Raw genomic sequence first — 23666 nt, 5'->3', positions numbered from 1 at the left:
TTCATGCATTTACAGTACGTGTGTGTGTGTGTGTGTGTGTGTGTGTGTGTGTGTGTTTTCACTGTGGCCTGTAGTAACAGTGATGTCTCAGCACTAACAAGGTGCCTAACAGGAAAGAGAGAGAAAGAGAGACAGAGTGTGTGGAGGGCAGAGTAAACTGAATCTCTCTCTCTCTCTCTAGTAAGTTATTAATAACTTACAGAAACATTGCGTGCAGTCCACCTTCTCCAACTTCTCTTCCCCTATCTGTCTCGGGCTTTGTCACTCACATGTATGTGTGTGTGTACGTATGTCAACACATTCTCACTCCCAGCGCGTCAAAAAGTGACGCTTGGTCAGTTGCCTTTGGCGTTTGTTACTGACGCAGAAAAGTCTAGCCCTTTGGCGTCATTTTAGACGCGCTTGGTCGGGACTCTTGGCATCACTTTTTGACGCTCTGGGTCGGGACGTACGTTTAAAGCAACACCAAAGCACGTTTCCTCTTCAGTCCCCCTACAGGTTGGAAGTGGAATTGTCCATTACAGTTTCTTATGTCTCATTCGAACTACAGATCCGCTACCCGATCTGGCAAACTTGCATAGTGCGGTTATAGCCGATAAAGGGCAGCAAAGCGAATGCAGAAGTGCCGTTCACCCTGTTACGAGTTGATGAACCACTGAAACGATTTTGGAAAAATTATTTTAAGGTACAAAAGAATCTTTGGTGTTGCTTTAAGTGCCCTGCAGCACAAGAACAGGACAGTTAGGTTTAAGAAAAGACTGTGGGTGGAGTTACAAAATGTACATTTCAGTGACACGCGGGACAAGAACGGGACACGAACCGCGGTCTCCTGGGTGACAGCCCTGTGTTGTTTGAACCATCCACCACCCCTAACCTTTGTCCTTACGCATGTTCGGCCTTTCATACTACTCGCTACCGTTGCCGCTCTTAACACTACGTCATCTTACAGCGCCGCGGTCGAGCTGCTGCTCTGCCCGGTGCGTCCCATACAGACGATAAAGGGTGACTTTTTGGCGTCGGTATCTGACGCTGAGAGCCACTGACTAAGCGTCAGTATTTGACGAGCTGGGAGTGAGAGCGGGTTGTGTATGTGTATGCGCACACATTTGAGAATCTGCCTGGGTTTAAGGTAGCGGTGAAAACATGGAACGGAGTTACATTGACTTGGGCATTTCTTTCAATAACTTTCGATTTGATAGTGTTGCAACGGGTGGAAAGGCCGATGTTCTCGATTTGACAAAAACATGGTAAAATGGGTCGTAAATGTCGCATATAATGGCTCTGACGCCCATGCGTTGAAACATTTGAAGTTCAAAAGCACTGTGCCTCTGTCTGGACAGGCATATAAAAAAGCATGGAAATGTAGACTGGGTAAATCCAGCCCGATCTGCCGGCGATTTGATTTCTCCCTGCAGCTCAGGCAGGAAACCTGTACATTCATCTATCCTGCTTCCGTTACAAATTTGCGGGGACCAATCACAAACTGGCTTATCCACCTGGCACGCTATTGGCAGGTTTAACACAATGACGATAGAGAAGCGACCAAGCAGCTTTTTATTTACATTCAACAAGCCGGCCACCGAAGCGCAGCAACCCGTTGATGCCGCTGTCGCTGCTACGTCACCCGGATCGTTGGTCTGATTGGTTGAAGGACTATCCAATTGCGTCCAGAGTCATTTGAACTATGCCTGTTAATCACGCCTCTTGTGCAGTAGAAAATACAGAGCAGACTCCCCAGACTAATGTTCAATCTTAAAAGATTGAGCTTGGTCTGCTGATAGCCAGACTAAGATGCATAAGAAAAACTAAATTGGATGAAACCTCAAGAGAATATGAGCAGAGAGTCGTAAAAAACAAACAGTTCTTCTGTCCCTCCTGCTGATTGGAGCAGTTTTAAAGGTTTGCAAGTTGCCCTTTTTTTCTCCGTCTGACCTCACACCTTGTTTTTGTCGTTACAAAAGCTCTCTTTCAACCCGGCCTGCTGCTGTTTAGTCACCCTGTGGCACGCGTAGCTTATCGTCCATCATATCTGTGTCACGTCTTCCCAGACTGTCGCATCTCTGCCTTATCTAACCCGCCACAGCTCCTAAGCTGCTTCGCCGGCTAAATCTCTCCCTCCTGCTCTCCCCCTAAACCCCTCCCTGCTCTTCACTGTTGTCTCTTTCACATCTCTTCTCTTATCTCTTCCTCTCCACCTTCTGCTTCCTCTGTGATCTATCTCTTTAAACCCTCCCCCACCGTCCCTGTGTTAGGACCACCCAGTGCTTCTTTTCTATCCTGCTCTCCACGTGATAAAGAGCCCAGGTGGCATGATGGATTTCAGCTGGGGCCAGGAACAGTTTGCTCCTGGGCTGCAGCGGTTTCTGGATTGTGCTGGATAAGCAGGTCAGATGGAGTTGGCGTGTGTGGAGAAAGAAAACAGCTGACGAGAGATAAATGCACCTCCATTTTGTTACGGACGGGTGGGACGGCGGAGAATAAACCATTTCCATGTGAAAAAAGCTCAGAGGAAGAAAGAGGAAAGTTGGGGGGGGGGGGGAGATCTAAATCGGAAGTCACTTTACTCCGACAAGTATGATGAATGTGCGGGAATGTGCCTTGGAGGCACTGGTGCAGAGAGGTTGGCACCTCGCAGAGTTTTCCTGCACATGCTTGTGAAGGGGGAAAAAATGTGATCCGTAAAGAGCAACCGAAGGGCTTAAAGGTTTACAGCGGGGTTAGGGAGCGTGAAGAGGCGCATGAAATCGAGAAAATGTCAGGTGAAACTGCGGGAGAGAATGTACCAGAGTCTGATAGGACCAGGCTAATGTACCAGAGTCTGATAGGACCAGGCTAATGTACCAGAGTCTGGTAGGACCAGGCTAATGTACCAGAGTCTGATAGGACCAGGCTAATGTACCAGAGTCTGGTAGGACCAGGCTAATGTACCAGAGTCTGGTAGGACCAGGCTAATGGACCAGAGTCTGGTAGGACCAGGCTAATGGACCAGAGTCTGGTAGGACCAGGCTAATGTACCAGAGTCTGGTAGGACCAGGCTAGTTTGTTTTGACAATTCTGTCGCATTTCCCCAAAGTTTTTTACAAGTTTTTTTTGTCACTTCTTACCTATGTTTTTTTCCTGCGCTTTTTTGGATGTTTTTTTTGTTGTTACACACACACACACGCACACACACGCACACACACGCACACACACGCACACACACACACACACACACACACACACACACACACACACACGCACATTGGCCTGCTGGCCGTAGATCACAAAACCCACGCACTGAAACCTCTCCTCTTCTCTCCTCTCCTTTGCCATTTCTACTCTCCGTTTCTGTTTCCATCCCAATCACACAGACAAAAAAACAACTGCAGGCAGTCCGCTCACGTTCAAAATGACGCGTTTCACTGTCGGTTGTAAGGACTCCAAACAAATTCCAGACACTTTGAATCGTTGCCAAAGTGCACTGATGCTGCACAGGTGGCATAAAGTGGACTCTTTGGAATATTTTAGGACAGAGAGAAGAAATGACTCACCTTCTACTATAAAGGTAGAATGAACCAATAACGCAAAAAGCTACGGAACATATTTACTCTTTGTGTAAACCAATTAGGACACTAGACTGAACTACAATTATATCACAACACAATTTGGATAGGAAAAATAAGAAGAAAATACAGCAGGGAGGTTAGTTTAAGGTTATTTTTTTGCGCACTAAAACATACAAGTCCTTATACCTAAATATTAATATAGGTGATTCAAGCCCTTGTTGTCAGTGGTTACCGTGTCAACTGCATGTCTGAATTTGAGACGAACAAAATGTCCAGATCCTACAACCCTACAAAAGGGAAAAACATTAAGTACTTAAGTACTTTTTTTCTTTTTAAAGTGACAGATTAATAAGAAATTACGATGCAGGCACATCGCAGAACAGCTGCTCTACCCTCTACCCTGTGGAGGTTTTGTTGCAAACAAAGTTTTATCGACATTCATCAAAACGCATTGTGTGTATCCCTGAGGCCTAACAAACATAATGCGTCCTCACACAACCTTTGCAAAGATTACAGATTTGTACATATATTTGAATTAATTTAAAGCTATAGTGCGTAGTTTCTGTCTCCCCCCATGAGGAATTCTAAGTAATGACAACAAAACTGTCGGCGCGTCCACATGATCCAAGCATTCTGTGATTGCGCACCAACAAAATATTGCTCCGTAGCACTACTAGTGGTCAAAATCTAAACGGGGTACCTTTAATCTGTAATCTCAACGTGACATCATGACTTCGCTTAAACATACACGGCACTTATCTGTATGCATTTTGAGCGCCGTATACAGCGGACGGGTTGGGTTTAGGAAACGAAGAACCGGTTAGGTTTAGGAAAAGAAGAAAGCTACGGTTGACTTTAGGAGGTCTCCTGGGTGAAAGTCCTGTCCTCCCATCCTCCACCCCGACCAACCTCCCTACGCGGATTTTTGCCCTTTAATACTACTCACTACGGCGTAAATTCACATGCAATCGCAAGGTAATGTAAGTCAATGGAGGCCAAACGGCGTTGATAAACACGCTAAAAAGCAAGTATGCGTCTTGATAACACGCCAAAATGGCATACGATTTGGCGTGTCATACATACGCCACTTCATGAGATCAGTCTGGTAATCTTGGAAAAAGTTTTAGCTATACATTGGAAACCCTCACAATTACAAAAACACAATAGTTTATCACTTCTACTGAAGAGGATTAGGGCCACATGTGAAAAAAATTTATTGAGTTCCGAGTGTAAAGTCAGAATTATGAAAATAACGTCAGAATTCTGACTTTTTCACAGAATTCTGACTTAAAAAAAAAAAAAAAAAAAAAACTGAATTCTGCGATTAAAGTCAGAATTCTGACTTTTCTTTTACTTAAAAAAAAATTAAAAGTCCAAACTTTTTCAGAACTCAAATAATGTTTTTTTACATGTGGCCCTAATCCTCTTCCGTACACTTTAGATAGACTATTCTAGCCTGGCAGTTTGATCTACTAACAGCGAGAATATGTAATGTATGTACTTTCTTCTTCCTCTCACAAATGAAAAGTTGAATCCGTAAACTATAAAACACGTCCTATTCAATAATACACTCAGGGGGTTTACAGCTACAGATTTGCATGGTCTGCTACCAGCAGCTTATGGTCGCTAATGTTAGAAAACTTTAGATATTGCTGTGCTTTTTGTTTCTTTAATTGAACAAGGTAAGGATTGATAAGAGGTATTTGGAGAGCACCAATGACTGTTTAGCAGAAGCCCTGTTTGGAGTGGAGCCTGTAAAAATAAATGTTAAATTGATGTTTTGATTAAAAAAAAATGCTGCCCATTTATGAAGAAAATAAAACTTCAGACTATTAAGAAATGTAACAGCTCATTTGTATAAATCATTCATCTTTCCCAGGGTTGTGCCTCTGTGTATTTTGGATAACAGCCCTTGTTTTTCAAAGTTGTTATTTGAGCAATAGCTCAAGATAAAGGGCTGTATTTTCTCAGGCCTTTATTATAAATCTCTATGTTGAGTTTTTAGTTCAGAGAAAGCAGCTGAATGGAATAACCCTCCTCTGCAGAAAACCCCTGATTTATTCAAGGCTGGGAGGCATGCCCTTTCAGAGCTGCAGAGCTCTTCATTTTGTCTGATGCACAAACTCCTGCAGCGTACTTTGACTCAGGTTACGAACAAATAAACATAACATTTCTTAGAGCAATTATTGAAGGAGACACAAATAATGCGTACAAAATTGTACTTGTATATAATATGTGTAGTTGTGCCAATAAGTAGGCTGGCAAAGCTATTTTATTCACTTCAAACATCAGATAAAGTGATCCTTTTCTCTAATACAGATGATGCTGAACTGAGAACTGAACCCCCTAGCAAGCAAGCTAACTAACTAGCTAACCCGCTGGCCACTAAATTAGTAAAATGTAACAGCTCAACGTTTTATTCACACACTCTTGTCACAGCGTAGAAAAGCACAACGCTCTCGCCAGATAAGTGGCGCTTTTTTCGGCTCATTTTCTATAACCAGTGTGTAGCATAAAAGCACAGTGGGTGGAATTAGCAAGCTAGCTAACTAGCTATCCAACAAGGGACAAAACCATAGACAGTATATACATGGACTAACAGATCCCGTTGCTCTGGACGGAGACCAGTGAAGGATATTAGAAGCACTTTTCCAGTGATGGCTGAGCGTTACTGAGCAGCCTCAAACTGAGAGAGACGACGTAAATGTGACGTGAGCAACCTGTCTGAAAGTTGGAAGTCTTCTGGTAGCTGTGCCAAGAGAAATCTCAATCATTCACAATCTTACAGAGACGGAGAGCGTAGATGTATGTAAGGAGATAACATGCCTGCGACCTTCTCCTGTACTATACGGTAATTCCTCTACTATGCGACAGTAAATTGCGTGGTCATGACACAATCGTTAGCCTATTTTTACAAAAACGTCTGCTACGGAGCCATAACGTGAGATACAAGGTAATGGAGCCTTTTATACATTGTCGTGTTTCTTTGTTGCTAACGGTAGGTGATGGCTTGTTAGCATCAAAATGGCGCCATAGGAGCTATTTGTTCCGGGGAGAGGCTTACCCCCTTGGACAAAACCAAGCAGTGGACCAAACCACTGTGAGGCAAGGGAGGGGGGATTAAAAATGTTTCTAAACTTAAAATGCATTTTTTACCCTTTTTGCTTTTGTATTGTTTCACTACTTACACAATTATTTGAAGTATATACAGTATTATATACAATACACAGCGTGGTTTTAATGATATTTTTAGGTGGAGAAAACCCTCAGATTGGGTGGGTCCTGAGTCTAGCTTTGCCAGATCCTCCACCAAAGCGGGCTGAAGGAGGGTCTTCATACAGTCGAGGGTTTCACTTTTGTTAAACCCCTTTTGCATTAATCTGCAGGGGCCAAGGGTTCAATGTGTGAATTTATATTGTCTGTATTCAATAACAGTATTGCAATATTTCACAGTGAGAAAAGCTACCACCACTTTCTAACAACAGAATCTCCAAAGTAATAAAATCCTCATATATGTGTTTAACTTTACAAACCAGCATGACTGCAAATCTGATCCTCAGACAGTGATCTCCCTCCGAGCACCCACTCAGACACAACAGATTGTTTTTCAGCCTCCTGCCTCGTCTCAGCTGTACCCCTCTTATCTGGTCCATCCCCGCAGCGACGAATGAGGTTTTAAGGGGGCCGCATCACAATGTAATGAGAACCAGGACACCGACCTGCTTCTGTGAACCTGCACTCACCCCGATGATACCCATCTGCTTCACTTAAAGGAAAACACCACGCAGTATAAGAATTCATCTATGTTTTTTTTAAGGAATCGTGTCAGTGTGCTGGGCACCAGGGTCCTCGGGCTCACTTGGAAATGGGTCCGGGGTGGCATCACATCACACATAGCCTTGCATTGCCAGACCTTCCTCCACAGCGCTCCGGGGGAAGGTCTGGCTAGTCCACACAGCATTCTGGGATGGGAGAAAAACGTGCTCTGGTTTATTGGCATTTCTTAAAACCAATCCCAACCGTCTTGGGCGGCGCTAAGCACCGGACGGAGCCACGATGCTGCTGTAAAATAGTCTCGGGAAGGAACTTGTTTTGGTGGAACGTGTACGTTCAAAAGTTGTTTTGGCCGTGCAACAGAAAACTCAGATTGGACAGATAGTCTAGCTAGCTGTCTGGATTTACCCTGCAGAGATCTGAGGAGCAGTTAACCATAGTCCTCAGAAATCCACCGGAGGTTAGAACACCAACACAAAGAAAGAGGAAGGGGACGGACATCCGGCCGAAAATGAGGGACATCCGGCGGAATATCTGGTGGCACCTTAACAATCCCTTAAATTAAACGTCGATATAGACAACACCACACATAACGTTTGGTTGATGCCTTTACTAACACAAAGCCGTGCAGAATATATAACCATCTGAAAGCAACTTTCACAGAGCTGACTGTTTAGGTAGCCGAAGAGGAGGAGAAACTCTTTCTGTCCTGCTATTAGCATGCTGTGAAGAGCCATTTGCTGAATGACTTTAAAGCAGGTTTTTTTTTTTTTTGGTACCGGGAGTGTATTCAGCTTTTTCAAAGATTTTTTTTTAATGCATTTTTATTAAATAGTGCAGATAGACGGAAGGAGGGAGAAAATGGGGGATGACACACAGCAAATGGCCACGAGTCAAATTCATCCCAGGTAGCTGCCATGGACTTAGCCTACATGGGGCGCACGCTTTACCGGGGGAGCCAGAGGTCGCCCCCAGGGCATTTAGATTTAAAATTAGAACTGAGTTGACCCTGGCTGAGTCAGTGCCACTGCTGCAGTCCGTGCCACCTAAGGGTTATACCAAATGTGAGTCACATTTAAAACAGAATATTTGGAGTGCCTCCATAACAACGGTTGTTATATAAGAGATAATAAGACAAAGCAAGGTGTTCCTGACATACAAAAATAAATGACTAGATGAAGACAATGTGTTATTTTCCATGTCAGGACACTTTAGTGTAGTATAATGCTTACCGATGTTTACATTACAAGTTTGTACAGCCAAATATCACAGCCATGACATAGTTGCATATGCCATTTCAAAACCACGGGCATTAATCTGCTCTTATAACAGCCTCAGCTCTTCTAAGTCTTTCCATTTGCTTCCATTCAGCCACAAGAGCATTAAAGCACCTATACATTGTGAGAGTTGACAATCAGAGACTCTTTAGACCTTTTTCTTGCTGGTCTAACGTCAGACAAAAATATTTCAATTCAATTGAAGAAAATGCCAAAGTCACACGATTATTACTTTTAGGTATTACATATGACTACATTCAGGGATGTAAAAGTGTCAGCAGCCAACAATCGATTCAGATTTTGGAGTTGTTTGAATGCAACAGCCTCTTTGAGAGGAATTAATGAACGAACAAATAAAATAAACAGGCAAATTAATGCAAAAACAGTGGCTTCCTGGAAGGTAGAAAGAAGTCATCAAATCTTATATTTAAAACACAATGCTCAGGAATGTTAAGTAGGCCATACATTTGAGTTAAAACATGCTAAATCACAGCCATTTAGATTCATATTAAAAACATACTGTATAGCAGCAGGAGATGCAGTAAAATAGTAGTTCTGCTGATTCACTGGGACTTATCTTACTGACTGACTGAAGCTTATCATCAGGACAAATGACTGAACTGAAGCAACCAGACCAAATCATTTACATAGTAAGTCCTCCAGAGTCATCGTCTGGAGCCGCGACAGCTCACAGAGAGCTTTCCAGAACAAGAACAGAGCAGCTGCTTCAAACAGGAACATCTCCTTCTAATCAATCAGGGCGAGGAAAGAAGACACTCACTGGACAATCAATGTATTGTTTTCGGTTCAAGGCACAATCTTTCCTATCGGACTGCCAGGCTGAGGATCTTTGAGCCCTGACCTCACACGAGGGAACGAAGCTATGTTGTGACGCTCACATCTGCATATTGTTTAATGTATTGACATGAACACACACACACACACACACACACACACACACACACAAGTAGGACTGTTTAGAGTTTGATGGACACAGCAACACATTCTCACTCCCCATCGCGTCAAAAAGCAACGCTTGCTCAGGTGCCTTGAGCGTTTGTTACTGACGTATTTAGACGCGCTTGGTCGAGACGGTTGGCGTCACTTTTTGACGCTCTGGGTCGGGACGCAGGTTTAACTGACACGCGGCACGAGAACGGGACAGTTAGGTTTAGGGAAAGATGGTGGGTGGAGTTACAAAGTGTACGTTTCAGTGACACGCGGGACAAAAACGGGACAGGAACCCTGGTCTCCGGGGTGAAAGTCCTGTGTTGCTTGAGCCATCCACCATCCCAACCAACCTCCTTAAGCGGATTTTCAGTCTTTCATACTACTAGCAACAGATTCTCACTCCCATCTTGTAAAATACAGATGCTTGGTCAGGTGCCTTTGGCGTTGTTATTGACACTAAAAGTCTCCTTTAGCGTCATATCTAAACGTGCTTGGTCGAGAGACTATTGGCTTTTGACGCAGTTAGGTTAAGGAAAAGATCGTGGGTGGGCTTATGTTTTCATGACACGCGGGACAAGAACGGGATGGTTGGGTTTAGGAAAAGAACAACGGACGGTTGGGTTTAGAAAAGAACAACGGACGGTTGGGTTTAGGAAAAGAACGGGACAGTTGGGTTTAGGAAAAGAACAACGGACGGTTGGGTTTAGGAAAAGAAGAACGGGACAGTTGGGTTTAGGAAAAGAAGAACGGGACAGTTGGGTTTAGGAAAAGAAGAACGGGACAGTTGGGTTTAGGAAACGTGACACGCGGGACACGATCCCCGGTCTCCTGGGTGAAAGTCCTGTGTTGTTTGACCCATCCACCACCCCAACCAACCTCCCTATGCGGTCTTTCGGGCTTTCATACTACTCGCTACCGTAGTCGCTCTTAGTGCTACGTCATCTTCAAACGCCGTGTAGCTGCTGCTTTCCCCGGTGCGTTCTACACACACGCTGAAGGGCGCTTTTTGTGTCGCTTCTGACGCTGACAGCCACTGCCCAAACGTCCGTATTTTACGAGTTCGGAGTGAGAACGTGTTGCTACTCGCTACCGTTGTCTCTTAATACTACGTCATCTTACAGCGCTGTGGCCGAGAAGCTGCTCTGCCCGGTGCGTCCCATACAGACGCTAAAGGGTGATTTTTGCGTTGGTATTTGACGCTGAGAGCCACTGACCAAGTATTCAACGTATTTGACGAGTTGGGAGTGAGAACTGGTTGGACACCGAGGAAATAGAGAGATACTCGTGTACGTGTATGGGAGCGCTTGTTGAAGGGCTCCTGGCCAATGGGTGATGGAGCAGCTGAGTGGAGTTTGTACGATTCTTTTTTTAAAGATGCCAGTTCTGAATCAGAGGCAGGAACACTAGCCAACTATGAAAAACAGACATCCAGAATCTGTTAACTGCAGTTGGAACAAAACAAGAGCACATTCGCTTCCTTTACCCCTTATGTATTTTTACCCCCAAAAGGTGCACACACGTAAGATGTTTCTTTAACACGGTCTAAAAATGATGCCGTTTTCTGTTAAATGTATTTTATTGTAGTTGCATTTATAATGGGAAGCATTTACACACACAAACACAACAGTGAGTTATGTGAACATGCTCAAAATATTCTGTTTCTGTGGTTTATACTATACGGTATATTTTCTTTGAAAATATTCAACATTCTTAAAAGGTAACTGCATTTTGGGTCGATGTGTGGAACGGTCTGGGTTCAAAAAACAAGAATAATAAAAAACAAAACCAATAAAAAAAGGTCCCTTCATTACCTCCATATAAAATGTGTTACGAGTTAAAGAGCAGCTTTATCTGAGACAGACATATTCTGCTAACTGGCTTATTGATTAAATTCCCTCAGTGGATATTAAACATTGATGTTAACAGGCTCAATAAGACCTGCAACAGACATTAATCCCACTGCATACCTCCACACCCGCACCTTAAATCATTCCAGGAGGCAAATCTCAAGAACAAACTTTCACTCCTAAATTTCTCAACTCACCAAACTCTGCACTTTTACCAAATTTTGTCTCCGCTTGGGAAAATTTAAGTAATGAAGCACCACAACAATAGCTCAACTTAACTCTGCTCCTCTGATCCCTGGAGTCTCACATTTAGCCAACTAACTGCAAATGGAAAACGAGCTAACTGCAAATTGAATGTCGCCTAACAGAGGGGTCGGGTGTGGGAGACGGTAAGAGTAGCAGGTTGAACTCCTTCCCAAAAAATGCTAGGGCAGCATGTTTTTTTAGAGTTTATGTTTTAATCTTCAGGAGGTAAGTGTGTGTGTGTGTGTGTGTGTGTGTGTGTGTGTGTGCGTGCGTATGTGTGTGTCTGTGTGTGTGTGTGTGTGTGTGTGTGTGTGTGTGTGTGTGTGTGAGAGTGTCCTTCAGGTTTTCAATAGGACAAGTTAGTGTGTGTGTGTGTGTGTGTGTGTGTGTGTGTGGGTGTGTTTCAATACATTTTCAATAAAACAAGAGTCACAGATCCTGATTTTGCTTTTTTCTCGTGGCTCAGACGGTTCAGCAGAGGTGAGTCTCAACAAAGCAGACACTGTGTGTGTGTGTGTGTGTGTGTGTGTGTGTGTGTGTGTTTGGCTGCTGTGTGTTTTGTGTTCCCATCCCCTGGCTGGCAGATATGGAGCCACTTGGCTGGGTTCTCTTTTTCTCTCTCTCTCTCTCCACACATCTCAATCCCTGCAGGCCTGTTGTTGCTAACCACAACCCCACACACACGCTCCAAAACAAACCCATAAAATCAGATCATTAGAGAACACACAATCACAAACACACGCACTACTCAGCTGAACATCTTGTTTTGTTTTTAATAAAGCTGTCCTGAAGTAAGCCGTGCTGGTTTTCACACGCTCTACTCTCAGCCGATTGAGGGAAGGTAGCAAATTAGAGATCGCACTCACGGTGTCCGCTTCAAAATGAGGCACGATACAGGGGAGAAATTGTCAATTTCTCCAATGCTGCACTCTCTGTGCTTCAAGCCACGAAAGACTCCAAAATGTGATTACACACTGATACCTATTGTTCTAGTTTCAGAGCACATGTTCCTGTCCTATAATTGATTCAAATTACTAATCAGAACAAACATTTGATTAATCATGGAAAATAATAATTAGTTACAATCTTACTTGAGATATTCCATGACTTTCTAGTGGGGAGACCGAACTAGATATTAACCACAAATGTATGTTTCACTAATATTCACATTGTGTTTTGTCTTTAATTTTTTCATGGTTACCTTTCACAGTACACAGCGAAGACGGACAGTGAATACAACATTTAAAAAAAAAAAAAAAAAAAAGAGTATAAAAAAACTGCCGTCGTTGCACTTGCAATTGCAATGATGAAAATGAAGATGCAGGTATGTATTTCTATTGCAGAAAGGGGTTGAATCTTGCTGTAATTCAATAGCTACTTTTATCTGCAGTTTGAAGAGTCTGCTACAATGTGTGCTACGAAATAATATAACTACAAGATGTTTGCTGTGTTTATCTGAGGATGAGCTATACGTTTGTCTTCTATCAGCTACAGCAGCAACCCATTCTCATTCACAGGCTCGTACGATATCATACGAAACTTAATGCACGCCAATACATATGATATCTTACCAAGTTTGGCGACCGCCGGCTGGTCACCTGACCGGCTACAGAGCTCCGTGAGCTGTCGCTCATATCAGCGGCAGTTGGTAGTTGAGTTTACCCGATAAAAGGTGACTGTGAGCCGGTACAGAGCACCGCAAGCGGCCGGTCGTTCCAACGGACATTACAGTTAAGTTTAGCTGACAAAAAGTGAGCCGTCATGCAGCGAAAACAGTTACTACTTTTTTTGGGGCATTTTTAGGCCTTTACTGACAGGACAGCTGAAGAAATGAAAGGGGAGAGAGAGGGGGAATAAAACAGCAGCAAAGGGCCACAGGTTGGAATCGAACCCGGGTCCACTGCATCAAGGAGTGAACCTCTATATATGAGCGCCTGCTCTACCAACTGAGCTATCCGGGCACCCACTAAAAGGACTACTTAAAAGGACAATTCCGGCGCAAAATGAACCTAGGGGTTAATAACATATGTGTACGGAGTCGAACGCTCTCTGGGATATGTTTTCATGCTAATCAAATGTGTCTGTAGCTTGAAACTAGCTACGGCAAACCGGAGGTTAGCTGCTAACGGTAGCTTTCGGGGCACAGGGTAAATCACTATTTCTACACCACTAACAAGGCTCAAAATAGCACCACACTTCAACAGTAGCATAATCACGAACGCTGTGTTTGAGCTATGTTACTGGTTACTGGTTGCAAGGCGTTCGTCGTTCGACTGGTCATGACTGTTATCCAAGATGGCGGCTGCATGTAAACATTAACACTACTGTCTTTATAATCTATCTTTGTAATAAACTGTCTGTACACTTACAAAGTTCTCAATGCTTCGGTTTGCATGTAGGGACCCTCATTATGCTACCGTTTAAGTGTGGTGCTATTTTGAGCCTTGTTAGTGGTATAGAAATAGTGATTTACCCTGTGCCCCGAAAGCTAGCGTTAGCAGCTAACCCACGGTTTGCAGTAGCTAGTTTCAAGCTACACACACATTTGATTAGCATGAAAACATATCCCAGAGAGCGTTCGACTCGGTACACATATATTATTAACACCTAGGTTCATTTTGCGCCGGAATTGTCCTTTAAGTTTAGGGAAAAGGTAAAACATTCCCGAGGAACACGCCCATCCATGACCCATCCATCCACGCCGACATCCTCACGCGGCACACAACGTTCTTACACAGCGGCAGTCACTGTGGTGCACACAGCACACAAAAAAAAAAATGTTTCCGAATTACAGCGCATTACTTTACGTAGCTTTACGTACAAATGGTTCATGAGAACAGCCTGACAGCCGAGACAATGGGTGAGGAAAGGCGAGGAAAGGAAGGCGATAGCGATGATGAAGAGAAGATGACGGGGGCAAATGTAAGAGGTTATTAACAAGAGAAAAACCAGAGGAAAAAGGAGGCCAAACAGGTGGAGCCGCAAGGGAGAGAAAACTAGCAGGAGGAGCAGAGGAAGAAAAAAAAAAAGAAAAAGGGGGGGGTGAGAGACGAGCAGGTGACAAAACAAAGGTGGGCGATGGAAGCGAGTATTGCACCGGGGACCCCTGCAGCATCACTGGACCTCTATCTGTCTCCCCATTCCTCCCTCCCTCACCTCGTTTTTGTCTGAACCTCCTCCCCTCCAACGTCGGCGCTGCATCTCCGCTTTATCAGCAGCGACCACATTCACGCTGCATGAAGATGAATCGGCGGAAAGGGGGGTTTCGCAGCCACGCAGCCAACGACACAGCAGGAGCCGAGTAATCCTCAGCCTCTCTAGTATCACAGGACTCCAAAAAAAGAGCAACCGGATCTGGATTAATGTGGGAGCCACATTGCCCAGTTTACAGATGCAGCCATAAAAGAAATAATACACTCTTTTTTTTGACTGCTGCAATCCTGTTCCATTCTCAAGAGAGACGAGACAACACCTTGTTTTTTGTTCATTTGTCAGCAGGACTTACAGGAAATGATCCGGTAGCTGGTTGTTAGTAGCTGAATTACAGTCATTTAACACAACAATCAGAGAAGAATTGTTTGCCGAGAAGAATGCACGATAGATGAATTATTATAGCGTGAAAAACAGGGGTTGGGCAATTGTCACCAATGTCCAGAGAGAACCTTCTGGAGCTGAGGTTTTCAGTAACAATGCCTTGACACACAGCTGTATCACTTTATGCAAAATGCTCACGGCCCCAACCGAGGCCTTTAACTAAAACTATGAGCTGTTGTTTTCCGTCTCGAGGAATCAGTCTGGCACAGCTAGACAGGTAGACAGTGTCCTCCAGGTAAATGAGGACCGTACAACCCCACGCAGCAACTCTGACAAATCGACTGTCGCCATCAAAGTAAACTCATTATTGGAGATTGATGATTTGGACAGCCCAGAGTTATAAAACAGCAGGTTTGGTATTTAAGAATGTCAAGTGTACCACAAAAACAATGAACGTGTACAATGAAACAAAGTCTAATCAGGACAGCTACAGAGCGGATTCATAATGAAATCTGCATAATTTTTTTTTTTGAAAGGATCAAGCTTGCTGGGTTTGCATGTTGTAGTGAACATAATTTGAATACTTTACAGACACTTTAGTTTATTTTGGTTCAGTCATACACACACCATGCTGTTGCCCAAAATATCAAAAGTAGCAAATTAATTAGATTAATCCCATTACTGAAAATAGTCCCAAACAAATACACTATTTCCTCCTGTTAGAGTCATATTTTCTAAAAACTACTGTACCGTGGCCAGCTAGAAAAGCAAGAAAGTAGGAACCAATGGGCATGGGGATAAATTAGGGTTCTGGTTTACCAACGTTGGACAATGTGATACAAAGAATAGGCAGTAAAGAAACGCGAAAAGAGAGTATTTGCATGTTGCACCGCTAATGTTTTCATGATCAAATTCTCAGAAGCATAAAATAAATGAGCCCTTTTTTTTTTTTACAAGTGACTTATTCCAAATGTCACAAGAGCTGCCTTAATGCAGCCTTAATTTCCTTCGGAATAAATAAAGTATCTCTATCTATCTATCTATCTATCTATCTATCTAAGTCACGGCCAACGTATCGGACACATCTGAAAAACGACTGCACGCGGAGCCAGTCGCCCTCCAGCTGAGGAACGATGGTGGATAAAGCTTTTTGTTTTGGAGGAGCTTTTGTCCAGACACAAACCTGACCACACACACGTTTGTCTTCGCCAGACAGGCCGTCTCCTTTTAGGGCCATGAGGCTTCTGGCTCTTTGACGTGAGAGTCTGTATTCGACCACAGAAGTTCCTTAACAACAGAGCTGCTTTTCAGACAGAAAATCCTGTCGCAGTCATTCAAACACGCACACACACACACACACACACACACACACACACACACACACACACACACACACACACAAACAAACACACACACACACACACACACACACACACACACACAAAAACACACCATCAGACGCAGAGGGAATATAGACGCCCCACTTGCTCTTTCTGAGAACCATTTAGCATCTGCTCATGAGTTAGCAGTTTCAGAATGAAGCCATAAAAGCAGAGAGTATTCCTTCCTGTGATGATGTGAATGACTGTGACACTGGCAGGTAGAAGACACAAAAGCACCAAAGCACCCGTCAACCACAGTAAAGGGCTTCCTCAAGGGGGACTGCAGCTATGATAAAAGATCTAAATGTGCATGTGAATAGTCTGCACAAATGAATAGGGCTGGAACCGAATTCAATACTTTTTTTAGGCACCAAACGATCGAAAAATGCCTCGTCATTCAATACCCAATTCCAATACCTAAGGAGCAAGTTTCATCAGCGTCTGTGAGCCAATCAGCACGCAGAATGCTTCTACCAGGATCTAATAATGTCTGTGATTGGCTGTCTAACGTTACACGTCGTAGAGACACATAAGAAAAACTCTACGTTACACACAGAGACAGGGCTCACGTAGTAGGAGCTGAAAAATAAATAGAAAGATTTGTGCCCTAACGTGTTATGTTGTAATTTCTTTATGTTTTATAAAATTGGGATCGAAAAAAGGATCGTTAAGGAACCGGTATCGAAGTCACGGTATCTGTACCGGTATAGACATTTTTTGAGCGATACCCAGCCCTACAAATGAGTCTACATGCAGGAGAAAAAAAAAAAAGACAAGGAGGATTGTTGACAAGAACCTGTTTACAAAAAGTGTTTACAACAGCAATACTCTATGGGAATCATTTACAGTGTTTGGGACACATTTTATTTTAAGAGGAGGTAGACTTTGTAAATGCAATGTTACATACAAGTAAAGTAAAGCTACTGATCACACTGGAATTTCCAGTGTTGATACACAGGGGAAGCAAGGGGTTTTATTCACCTTCACTACAATGACATACAAATGTAAAATCCACTTTTAGTATCAGTGATGTCAGACAAACAGATGTAGAGCTGCTGATCAGTTCATTCACACGTCACCGTCATGTCGTTGTGATGGACGACAGCTAAACGTTTCATAACGTACAAAGTAAAAAAACAACAATAATTTACTTAGTTTAATCGCCAAATGTGTGCCTTAAATGTGCAAGGCAAGTAGCCAAGTAAAGTGCCGAATGCATTGGTTTTTGCTGTCGAAAAGTCATGTCAAAGAGTTTGGATCATTAGAATTCTCTCTTTGGAGGAAAATGTTGGTCTGTTTTTTAAAGCTATAGTGCGTAGTTTCTGTCTCCCCCATGAGGAATTCTAAGTAATGACAACAAAACTGTCAGCGCGTCCACACGATACAAGCCTTCTGTGATCGCGCACCGCCCCACCCCCTCCTCCACGCAGTTGCTAGTAGCCGAGGAGGACACGGAGGATTAACAACATGACGGACTCTTCAGAAGAGGTCATTATCTTCACTCAAGTTTCTGCGCGGGAAAGTCACCGGACGCCACAATCTTCTGAACATAGTCATACTGAGAAACACAGAGAGAGTTGTGTGGAGCTGATAGTCTTAATTAGCTTTGTAGCAACTCATTTGGCAATGGCTTTAATGTAACGGACGTTCATTAAAGTGGTCATATTATGCTCATTTTCAGATTCACAATTGTATTGTATTTGTGGTTTCATTTTCTAAAAACACCATATTTTTGTTGTACTGCACATTGCTGCAGCTCCTCTTTTCACCCTGTGTGTTGAGCTCTCTGTTTTAGCTACAGAGTGAGACATCTCACTTCTGTTCCATCTTTGTTGGGAGTCGCACATGCGCAGTAGCTAGGTAAGGACTACTAGCCAGTCAGAAGCAGAGTATGAGGGCGTGCCCTGACAGTAGCTAGGTAAGGACTACTAGCCAGTCAGAAGCAGAGTATGAGGGCGTGCCCTGACAGTACCTAGGTAAGGACTACTAGCCAGTCAGAAGCAGAGTATGATGGTGTGCCACACTAGCAGCTAAGCGAGCGTTATAAAAGTGACCACGTTTGTCTCTGAAGTAAAGGCTGGACTACAATAGAGCTGTTTGGAGCAGTTTGTGAACAGTGTTTTCTGTTGGAGATGGTAAGTCCCTTTGGGGGGGACTTTGGGCTTTTTCACTCTTTCTAAACCTATCAAATGCACAAAAAAATATATATATATATATATAACACAATAGTCACTAGTCACTAGCAGTTATCTGTTTCTCTTCACTTTGACGACTGACAAGCAAAGAAAACAGGCTACACCCTCCTACAACCACAATGGCTGCATCTGATTGGACGAACGCTACACGTGGGGCTCCCGGATTTCAAAACAGACCATAATGGCAGCTTGTTCGGAATACGATCTCTTATTTTATGAAAATAGTTCACCGAAACATGTTTCTGAAAACATTTTAAGCGAGAAAGAGGCCATGCAGTTGCTGAATCTGTATTTATTTCAGATCGACAACGGTCAGATTAAAAGATTTTCGTGAGTTTTTGAGAGGCTGTCCCTCCACTAAAGCATCGACCTATGAACTCGCGTCGACCTATGAACTTGCGTGTGATCTTCACGTCAGCAGGTGATAATCGGTGTGGGGGGCTGGTCAGTGTCATATCATACTTGTAGGGTTGCCACTCTTCTGTCCAAGACACAGCAATATGTTTTTTGGCAATATGTCTGTCTAGTATGACATAGTGAAAAAAATTGTGTAGTCTAATCCTGGCATAATATCAGACTGATGATATCTTGTGTGCAATGTCTGCATCCAGACACAGGCTGACAGATATTTATTCATAAATGAGTGTGGGGAGAATTTGTGGAGCACAATATGAGCACAGATGGCAGCTCTTATTAAAATCAACATGTTTGGATGCTTACTCTAGCAGTGCAATTAATGACCGTAGACAAACAAGGCAGCAAACAGTCAGCACAAGTCGGACGTTTTAACCAGCTTTATTTCAGTGAATATTCTACATCATTGATAGTAAAAATTAGGAAATTTGTGATGCTCTGACTGTGCACTACAGAAGTGTAGAGCTGCCACGGCAGAAAAAAAAAAAAAAAAAAAAAAAAGAGTATTAGTATCACGTTATTATGTGAAAAGTTTATTGTAATAACAAGAGTTTTTCAGGTTTCTCACATTTTAACAAGATATTTTCACGTTATTACAACATACAAACTAACTTAAGTTTTTGTTGTAACGTGAACAGTGTCAGTAAAAAAAATAGGTCTAAAAAAAGATCTTGTTATAACTTGATAAGTTTGTATGTTGTAGTAACGTGAAAACATCTTGTTTTATAACACGGCTTGGTTGAATTCGACGGCATTCTGTGGTCTGCCAATTATTGACAACACACAGTTGCTAAGAATAACAGACCGCTGCCATGCATAGCAGAGCATCGCAATGGACGATCTGATCACTCTGGAGGACAGCTATCAATCCGCTGAAAGAATTCCAGGTAATGTATCAGCTTTGGCAAAAAGTGGGGAAAAGTGAAGCAACTTCTGTCCTCCAATTCAGGCAATGAGCAGCAGATCTGGTGAAAGCCTATCTTTACATCTTTATAGTCTATGATCGCTACGCAGTATCTTCAGCCGTAGGGACAATAACGTTAATTAGTTACATTGCAACATCTTGTTTACAGGTGTGTCAACTGCAGCGGCTGAGCAAGAAAGAAACGAGATGAATGAGGACAGAAACGTCCACGTAAATAGTCCCAAAGAAGTCCCATTCACCGTGTCTCATCAACGGAAATGTTCAGTTTAATGTGAATTACAGCAGCGGTTGGCCGCTAGCTCACTACAACGCCTCAGCTAATGTTGTGTCCTGTACCTGCAGCGATTAACACAGCAGCTGGGTGAATTAATTTGTCCACCTAACGCTACCTAGCGAAAGCAGGGCAGCACCCCATCACAGCCCGACTCATTTTGACGGTAAAATATATGGCTACTACCACAGCCCGTAATAGGGGGATAAAATGCGTTTTTCTCGTTTTTTTTGTGGTGGCCACCACGAAAATGTGAAGTAATGTATTTCAATGGGAAGCATATTTCGTGGTCACAGCACGAAAATGGTAGGGAGTAGTATAAAAAGCTGAAACAACACAGGACTTTCACCCGGGGAGCGGGGAGCGGGGATCGCGTCCCGCGTGTGGCGTTTTGTTTTCCGTAGTCATCCTAATCACAACCGTCCCGTTATTTTCGCGCGTCCCCCGCGGCCGTCTCCTGGCGTGTGAGGCGTCCTTTTCGGCCGTCTCCCGGCGTGTGAGGCGTCCTTTCCCCGTAGGGTAGGCTATTTCGTGCTGGCCACCACGAAAAAAAACGTCCCCGTGAACACGTATCAATAGATTAAAAATAACGTGACATTTACACGAACTGCCGTGAGACCGGGTTGGGCTATCGGGTAGCTCGTCGCTGGAACAAGTTTGCCACACACACCAGTCTGATGCCAAGCAAGGAAGAGGAGATGCCGTGGTGTTGAGTGACAGAAGGGGGGGGTTGCATTAAACAGCTACAGAGTTTACGTCGCTATGGACGCACGATTCCAACCGCATAGACGGAACGGACTATTTACTTTAGCGGAAGCAATACTATCATTTTTAAATCAATAATATCCTTTTTTTAATCTTATTATGTGTCAAATTATTAATTTATTTGATTTATTTGCTTTGCGTCGGGGTCCTGATCACCCTGTCAGGGGGTGTATTCGCTATAACGACCGTCTTGCTCTACAGTAAACCTTACATAACCTGAAAAACATCTTGTTATTACATTAAACTTTGTACGTAACAACATGATACTGATACATTTTTCTTTTTCCGCAGTGGCGGCACTACACTGCCGTAGTGCACACATGTAAGTCACAGTCTGATCAAATAAACCCACAGCTGGGATTGAGAAGCATCACGACAGACTTCCTCAGTGTAAACATGTCGATCCTGCAGTGGCAGAGAGATGTGTATCAGTGGGCAGGAAACCACCGCAGAGCTAGACACTCTCACTTCACTACACATTTACAGCACATGAATACATGTATGAACTGCCTTCCCCTGTTGCATACTCAATTGTTTAGAAATAGAATAGAGATTTTAAAAAATATCAATGACTGACAGTCTTCTCACACAGGGGATCATTTCCTGATGCACATAATGAGCAGAACTAGTCCCGGAACGAACCAAAACCCATTTAAGCCTGAACAGAAACGTATAAACAATATTATTTACATGCTCATGTTTTAAGCATGATGCTCATGCTTTCATCCAAAGACACTCAGGAAAACTCTAATGAGGTTCGGCCCTAAAAAACTTCACTGACCCCCAACTGTTGGGTCAGTGAACGGTGAACAATCAACCCCCAAAACACCCATAGTATATGTTTGTTGTTAGCATATTGAAGCTCAGACTGTAATGAGATGATTGCATTTGCAGTTTATCCACATAAGACATCACTAACCATTCACTTTTTACTAGGGGTGGCATAAAATATCAATACGGCAAATATATCGTTGTCCTTCGTGCTATACGAGAATTTAAATGCTAGCGCCAAATATCGATATTTTAATTGATAAAATGAGGCTCTCTTAATAGATTTCTATGCTCCCAGTGTCGCAACTTTGGTTTTGGACTAAAGCACTTCAATTTGCATTTCCATGTGCCTTTTATAAAGAATGGTTTCTTTTTAAACAATTTTTTCAAAGTTGCTCTATAGTTGTGTATTTTTTATTTACAGAAAATTACTGGCAGTAAATAAAGAGAGAAAACCTGCACTTAACCTTTTCACAGGCATTTTGTTTTCATAGATAGACCGATATCGTGATGTATCATTGTCTAGCAATATATTGATTATCGCAGAATTGCTGTATCGTGATATTATCGGTATCGTAAGCCGTGTATCGTATTGTGAGGTACCCTGTGATTCCCACCCCTACTTTTCACTCTAACCAATCAGGCCATCTGTGAGTCAAAACTGATGTAACAAAGCAGTGGCCAAGCTGATAAGGACAATGTCGACGCCTCACGAGAAGAGTGGGAACTCTTAAGGCTATGTTCACACTTGGCGTCTTTTTTGACAAGACAAAATGGTGACTAGAGCGTTTATACAGTGAAAAAAGCTGGCCGCGTTTTTATTCCAAAAAGCAGCCGAGAGCGTCTTTCGTGACTATAACAACAGCTACTGCTACAGTATCCTAACTAGAGCGCCATGTCGAGCGTATTAAATGTTAGATCAAACAAAGTGGTGGAGAGAGCTAGAGAAAGAACAGAGAGGGAACGGTACTAACGTTACATAAAACAAAGTGAGTTCCCTGTACAGGGAGCCCTCGGTCATATAACTCGCTGTGCTCCAACTCCATTTTTTCTTGTTCTTATAAAAATGACAGGTCAGGCTACTCTGCTTGTAATTGGTCAGCTGTCAAAAAAGCGTTAGAAGTAGGGCGTTTTTTTCAGAAAAGTTTAACTTTTTTCAACTTCAAAAAGACGCTCCGAGCTGCAAAAAAGAAGTCGGTGGTGGCGTTTAATAAAGCGCTCAGGACTTTGTTGAAAACACGGTCTACTCCATAGGATTATAATGTAAAACAGACAGATTAAAAAAGACGCCTAAACCTGCATTCATCAATATTTTTACATTACAATTATAAATGAATGCCAATGCAGCTGACCAATCAAAGCCTGCCCCAAAACGTAGGGCTAAGTTTTGTGGCGTCTGAAAGGTTTGACTTGCAGTCCGCAGTGTGCTCAGATGCAAATCTTATTAGATTTTTATTTTATTTGATTTATTGGGATCTCCATTAGCTGGAGTCACAGCCACAGCTTTTCTTCCTGGAGTCCGCCAAATGTGGTTGTGCGACCAAAGCAGTCTGACTTCACCAGAAAGACTTTGGCACCACTTCGGCACCAGAAAGCGGTAACAAGTTAGTTTCTTTTAACATGGAACACAATCTTTGAAAAAGTTTTAGATACCTAAACTTAAGCAGACTTTAACCTAGAGGGGGGCAGATCAGAAAAAAAAAACTGGTGTAATCAAATTGTCAGTTGTCAATCTTTCTGTCAAGCTGTCAATCTGTCATATGGGTTTA

At 43.0% G+C, this 23666-nt stretch overlaps 1 protein-coding gene and 1 long non-coding RNA gene across 3 annotated transcripts in view; one reads left to right on the top strand and one right to left on the bottom strand.

Moving 5' to 3' along the window:
- The window catches only part of si:dkeyp-23e4.3 (rho GTPase-activating protein 7), a 153985-nt gene that overhangs the window by 108278 nt on the left and 22041 nt on the right, over positions 1–23666 (bottom strand). The window lies entirely within an intron of this gene.
- On the top strand, positions 372–9772 carry LOC118496580. The gene is made up of 2 exons (XR_004899170.1): positions 372–452; positions 9729–9772. It is a non-coding gene; the product is annotated as an uncharacterized LOC118496580 (long non-coding RNA).

This window comes from Sander lucioperca, chromosome 13 (assembly GCF_008315115.2).
Source record: "Sander lucioperca isolate FBNREF2018 chromosome 13, SLUC_FBN_1.2, whole genome shotgun sequence".
Taxonomy (NCBI): domain Eukaryota; kingdom Metazoa; phylum Chordata; class Actinopteri; order Perciformes; family Percidae; genus Sander; species Sander lucioperca.
Note: the sequence above shows the minus strand (reverse complement) of the source record. Positions and strands in the feature narration are given on the sequence as shown.